Source organism: Gossypium hirsutum, chromosome A02 (assembly GCF_007990345.1).
Source record: "Gossypium hirsutum isolate 1008001.06 chromosome A02, Gossypium_hirsutum_v2.1, whole genome shotgun sequence".
NCBI classification, from domain to species: domain Eukaryota; kingdom Viridiplantae; phylum Streptophyta; class Magnoliopsida; order Malvales; family Malvaceae; genus Gossypium; species Gossypium hirsutum.
In genome coordinates, this window is record NC_053425.1 from 66,121,663 (window position 1) to 66,128,887 (window position 7,225).

General features: G+C 37.9%; 1 non-coding gene across 1 annotated transcript; it reads right to left on the minus strand.

The window, feature by feature from the left end:
• Positions 1–3,930: 3,930 nt before the first annotated feature.
• On the minus strand, positions 3,931–4,037 carry LOC121216530 (small nucleolar RNA R71). Its single transcript, XR_005912715.1, has one exon. It is a non-coding gene; the product is annotated as a small nucleolar RNA R71 (small nucleolar RNA).
• Between the last annotated feature and the right edge of the window lie 3,188 nt (positions 4,038–7,225).

Genomic DNA, 7,225 nt, shown 5'->3' on the forward strand with positions numbered 1-7,225 from the left:
CAGGCCCTAAAAATAGTTCAGAAACAATTCGGGACTAATTTAAATCAATTCAGAAAGTTTGAGAAAAAGTTGTAAAATTTTTTAAAACAAGGGTCACACAGCCTTGTGGCCAAGCCATGTGACATAACCCAGACCATGTAGTGTTCGAACAATGAGACACACGGTTGTGTCCGAGCCAGTGTCTTAAACCTATAACCTACTGACTTAGATCACACGATTGTGTTGTAGGCTGTGTGTTAGGCCACGTAACTCTCTGACTTGATGCACACAGTCGTGTCGCAAACCAAGTGACAGACAATGTGATTCACTAACTGGATACGCACTGTTATGTCGTAGGTTGTGTGGCAGCCCGTGTCCCAGGCCGTGTGCACCAAAACAGACTTGAAAATTCTAGTTTACCAAATATGCTTACTTGAGACACAAACCTACCATTTACCAACCAATTTACCTACTCAAAACACACCTAAACAAGAAAAAAACATGCCAAAATCACACATAAATCATACAATTCAAAAGCTCATCCAATGTACCCTCATTGGTACCATAATTAAACATCTAAAAAATTCAATCTCAATGTCATGGTTTCATATCCCAAAAATACATCACTACCTACCATTCAACCATTTCATTCACACTTCAATATACCAAAAAATTACCTAATCACAAGACATTCATAAATAACCAAAACATATATTTACCTCATCATGTACCAAATATCATCGTAGGATATTAAAGCGCATTAAAAGCTTGGCATAATATCAAAACATCTCAAGTTACCAAAATAACATACGACCCTAGACATGCCATTTGTAACTAATTCCATATATTTAAAAACAACCAAAATAGATCAATGGATAGTGTGATCGTCCTCTGACGTCGATTCCAACCATTTTAGCTTTCCGATGATCTGCAAAACATAGAAAAAAATTACGTAAGCAACTAGTGCTTAGTAAGCTCGAATAAAGAAACTTAGATTTCTGGAACATAAATGATGAAACTGTTAAAGCATTACTCATTTAAAATTAGGCACACCTTTCCTTCCTAATCACAACACACTACACGATTAGTAGGTGTATTAATCAACATATCCAACCAATTGAACATGAAACATATTAATATAAAGTTCAATACATAATTCCTCAATCTATTTCTCAATTGGTTCCCTTTTCACTTCATATTCATGTACCAACATTTTTTATTTCATGTTCCCATAACATAGTTCAATTTATATACGTGTTCGTTAAAATTTAATCACCTGTTGATTCAAATGAAATAACATTGAATACTAAAAAAAATTCTCATATAACCACTAAATTCCCTAAACACACCACAACATCATAATTTAACTCATTTGTAGACATATGAAACATATAATCACACCAAAACATTAATATTCACTATCAAATCATACTGCTAAAAACATTCATCTCATATTCATACTAGTGATACAAATCTTACCTGAAACATGTTACCTGGTTAGTTATTATTGAAGGATGCCCTGATGTCTTTCAACCATGGTCTTATTCACTTTCTGATATGTTGTCGTAGTGTCTTTCAACCATGGTCTTATTTATTTTCTGGTATGATGCCACAGTGCATTTCAACCATGGTCTTATTCATTTTCCAATATGATTCCATCATGTCTTTCAACCATGGTCGTATTCATTTTCCAATATGGCGTCATAGTGTCTTTCAACCATGGTCTTAAATTTTTATTTGATACCATTGTGTCTTTCAACCATGGTCTCATTCATTTTCTGATATGATGTCATTGTGTCATTCAACTATGCTCTTATTCATTTTCGATAAGATGTCATAGTGTCCTTCAACTATGCTCTTACTCATCTAAATCATGATGTCATTGATAAACCATAATTTATATATATTTACCCCATGCTTAGCGCATTTATAGATGGTTTCTCTTTAGAATTGGTGAATTCGATGCTCCTAATCCTTTAATTTCATGTTTTATACTTAGATGAGCATAGGAGAGTAAAAAGGGCAAGAAACGGGCCGAAAATGGAGAAAATGGACCCACGTGGGAAATCAACACGGTCTGGACTTCCTCACACGGACGTGTCACACGGTCATGTCCATTTGGTAAGATCGTAGCATGACTTACACAGGTAGATCACATGCCCGTGCCCATTTAACAGCCTTGGCCACGGCCTTAAGTAATCGCACACGGGCGTGTCCCTACCAAGCCCAAGTTTAGTCCAATTCGGAAAAGGCCAATCTTGAGGGCTCTTAGGCATTCTAAAGGCTATTTAAACACCTGAGGAGGCACTTAAAAGGGGGACGCAGAGTAGGAAGCAAGGAATTACACAAGGAAAGTCAATTGATCCATCTCAGAAGCCGGATTCATCATCAAGACTAAAGATCTCCCTTCAAGTTCCTTTAGGAGTTTTCGGTTTTCTTATGTTTTGTTATCTTTATGCTTTTGAGATGTTTTCTTTCATAAGTATGAACTAAACCCCCTAAATACCTAAGGGAATGAGACCTAAAATGGGTATTGTTATTATTATCTGAATTGTATGATAAATATTTGACTTGTTCTTAATTATGTGTTCTTAGTTCTTGTTTTGATATTCCAGGATATTGATTCAAGTTAAGCTTTTATTCAGAGGAGGAATAGACCCTGTCTAAGAGTAAATTTGTCATAATTAAGCGGAGTTGATTGCACACCTAGAGATAGGGTGATAAGATTTTGCCAAATTAGGGTGAAACCTAATAAAGGAATCCATAGATCGAGTTAATGCAATTCTAGGGTGTTAATTAGAAAGAGATTTCAATTATTCAACCTAGGGTTAGATGTTATTAGTCTCGAGAGAGATATTAATATAACTTAGGGATTTCTACGGATCATGTCAAATGAATAAATCATCTGATTCAGAGTCAAATAACAAGTGAAGTCTAGGTGGATTTTTCCTTAGGTATTGTCTTAATCAATCGAATTTTCCCAAAAATATTTTCCCAAAATTTCTTTCTGTGCATTCTTAGTTAATAATTAGTTTAGATAACCAAACCTCTTAATTTTTAGGCTAGATGGTAAAAAGGAAATAATTACTAGTACTCGTAGTTCCTTTGGGTTCGACAATCCGGTCTTGCCGAACTATACTATTGTTTGATAGGTACACTTGCGTTAATCGTGATAATAAGTTAGTCTCAAGAACGATTCATTTGTAAATCTTTAAAACCTATTACGAATACCACAAATCAAAGCACCGTTTCCGGGGAACTAGGATACTAGGAACACTTGATTTTTATTACTTTAGCCATTTTACTTTTGTTACAATTTAAATTTTTATTTTCTTTTCTAATTCTTCATTTATTTTCTTCTGACAAGTTTTTCTAGTTTATGACCAGAAGAAACCCGTCAGGACCATTATTGTTCGATAGTGAGATCGATCACACAGTTCACAGAAACTGAAGAGAAAAAAGGCGTAGCTTATGATACACAAAGGAAGAGCAAGAGGACGATACTTCAACCACAACCGAGGAGATGCTTGAAAACCAAGAAAATCCGCTACCTCCTCCGATTGCTGTTAATCAGAATCTGCTCTGCGCACTGTGTATCATAATGCTAATCCTTCTTTAACAGGAACTGAATCGAGCATAGTTAGACTTGTTGTAGCTGCAAATACTTTTGAACTGAAACTTAACACAACTCAAATGATACAGCAATTTGTTCAGTTTGATGGTTTGTAGGACGAAGATCCCAACGCTCACTTAGCAAGCTTTTTGGAACTATGTGATGCATTTAAAATTAATGGTGTTTCTGATGACGCCATTCGCCTTTGGTTATTCCCTTTTTCATTGATAAACAAAGCTAAACAGTGGTTGAACTTGTTGCCACGGGGGTCAATCACTACTTGGGAACAAATGACCGAAAAGTTTTTAATAAAATATTTTTCACCAGCTAAAACAGACAAATTACGTAATGATATCTTTTCTTTTGTACAGATGGATTTAGAAACACTCTACAGCACATGGGAGAGATACAAGGACCTCTTGAGAAGATGCCCTCACCATGGGTTACCACTCTGGTTACAGGTTCAAACCTTTCATAATGGCCTGAATCCTTTGACTCGGCAGATGGTTGACGCAGCTGTTGGCGAAACCATCAATAATAAGACACCTGGAGATGCCTATGAATTTATAAAAGAGATGTCACTAAATAATTATTAGTGGCAAGTCATGAGGACAAAGCCAGCAAAAGCAGTCAGCGTTTATAAAATTGATTCGGTCACCATGCTCTCTAATCAGGTAGAACTCTTGAATAAGAAAATTGATGGTTTTCTTAGTACTTCACAGGTTCACCCAGTAATGCAGTGCGAAGCACGTGGAGGTAGATCAAGCAGTTCAGAATACCCACCTTATGACAACAACATGCAATCCTCGATCTCAAAATAATCCTTATAGTAACACTTACAATGCAGGTTGGAGGAACCATGCCTTCCAGGCTTTCAGCAACCACCGTACCAGCAGGAGAAAAAGCTGAAACTTGAGAAGATGCTAACCAAATTCATCTCGGTGTTAGAAACTTATTTTCAAAATATCAAGACGGCACTCAAAAATCAACAAGCACCAATCCAGGGGCACGAAACTCAGATTGGCCAGCTCACCAAGTTGATTTTTGAAAGACCACCAAGAAACCTGCCTAGCAACACTGAATCTAACCCAATGGAGCAACTCAATGCGATTGCCATTCCAGATGAGGAAGGGTTAGTTGCAAAACCAAGATCAGAAACAGTGGTAAACAAATGTAAGAATGAGGTAGGCCAAAATGATCCAAAGCCGATTAGTACAAAATATAAACCTCGTGTGCCATGCCCCAACGCGACAAGGAAAGACCGATCAGATGAACAATTTGGTAAATTCCTTAAACTTTTGAAGAAACTACATATTAACTTACCATTTATTGAAACCCTTTCGCAGATGCTAAACGCAGTCCAGTTTTTAAAGGAGCTTTTAACAAATAAACGAAAGTTGGATGAGGCGTCGCATGTGGAGTTGAATGCAGTTTGCTCAGCCATATTACAGAATAAGCTACCTAACAAATTGAAGGATCCAGGGAGTTTTATGATTCCTTGTTTAATTGGTAGTTTAGATGTTCATCATGCATTGGCTGAATTAGGGGTAAGCATTAATGTTATGCCTTATAAAATGTTTAAACAGCTAGGTCTTGGGAAACCCAAACAAACTAGGATGAGCATTCAATTGTCTAATAAAACCATTAGATTTCCTAGGGGTATCATTGAAGATGTTCTTCTTAAGATTGATAAATTTAAATACCCAGTAGACTTTGTTGTTCTAGACATGGAAGAGGATAGTAACGCACCTTTAATTTTAGGACGACCCTTTCTAGTGACTTGTAGAACCATTATTGATGTTGGTACACGTGAACTCACATTTCGAGTGGGAGACGACACAATCACCCTTCAAGCTCGTAATTCGAGTAACACATCAAAAATTGAAGGTGGTTGTATAAATTATTCTACTAGTATTGATCATGTGGTGAAACCTTCTGTGCAGGAAACAGTTACAAAGAACGCATATGAGCCGTGTTCAAACAACAACAATGGACCTGTCTATGAAGAACGAAGGCTACAAATTGAGGAGCTAAATGAATGGTGGACACAGAAATTGAAAATAGCCGATAAGCCGAAACCGAGCCAGGACGAGCTCAATACCTCACCAAATCAACTAAGGTTGGAGACAACGTACTACTAGATGTAGAAGATCCTCGCATAACCACTTCTGAACCTAATGAAAAAATTCCTCTTATGGTACTCAGTATTTTCCCATATGGTACAGTCGAGGTAAATCATCCTAAATTCGGCACATTTAAGGTAAACAATACTCGTCTTAAACCTTATGTTGATAAAGTTTATAGTAGGGATAAGGAGTGTAAACTCCTCGCTCCACCTCAACCATACAGAAGAGAGGTAAGTCGAGCTTAGACTATAAATAAGCATTTCTTGAGAGCCAACCCGAGCACTAACAGTGTTAATTTCTTTAAAATTTTAGTTTTTAACATCTAACATACTAACCGAATCATGGAACGCAGGCTTTCTAAAGACCACACGGCCAGGCACATGGGCGTGCATTAGGCCGTGTAAAAACAAGGAAGATTTTTTTCCCAACACAGGGTGCGATAAGTTGCCACGGTCGTGCGATATAGATAGGGGTGAAACTGTTAGAACAACATGGGTGTGAGGCACGCCCGTGCCTCAAAACCGTGGTTGAAATTGAGAATGTAACATGAGCATGCGACACGCCCGTGCCATCCACTCGTCGTCAACACTATCAAAACCAACACGGGTGTGGACCTATGTATACGAGCGTAGGAGAAGCGAACAAAGCAAGACACGACTGTGCGACACAGCCGTGTGCACCCACAAGCCTAAAGAACACGAGCGTGGGCCGAATGTCAGACGCGCCCAAATTCAAAATTCGCGAAACACATGGGCAAAAATTAGGCACACGAGCGTGTCCCACAGCCATGTGCCCCAAAATCTATATAAACCCCTCACTATTCACCATCTCCCTCCCCAAAAAAAACCCTAACCCTAGCCGCTGCAACTTCACATGCTCTACCCCCCACGCCCGTCCGCCGCCTACAACACCGATTCCGACACCCTAAGCTCCTTCCTTTTGCATTTGTTTACTCTTTTCTCTCTATCTTCTTTAAATATGTTGCTTATTTCATGTTTTGTCAGCTCTATTGAATTATTTTAATGAATATTCATAGTTAGAATATTAAAATACTCATGATTGTTTATAAAAATTTTGTCATTTTAGTTACTCCATTATGCTATACTTTTTCATTTTTCCTTGTTCCATGAAATTTATGCTTACCACATGCATTCATTTATATTCCCGTTACATTATTCCCATAGTCCTATAACTTGATATATTTAGTAGTTTTGTTTATTTCATCCATTACGTAAGTCTCAAGAAATATTCCTATTTAGTTTTGTGCTTCCGTGCTATTTTTGGGACGTATTGGTTGACCTTCAATTTTTCAATGCAGGTACAAAGTCATCCTCACATGGTAAGAAGACCACTATTCCCACCTCGTAGAAGAGGAAAGGAGCAGCATCATCCTCGGGTCCTACCACAGAGATTAGGCACCCGTTCGTCCAGGTTCCCTTGGGACCCCAAGAGAAATTGTATCAGATATTACGGCCCGACCCCTAGGTGTGGCCACTGCATTGACTGG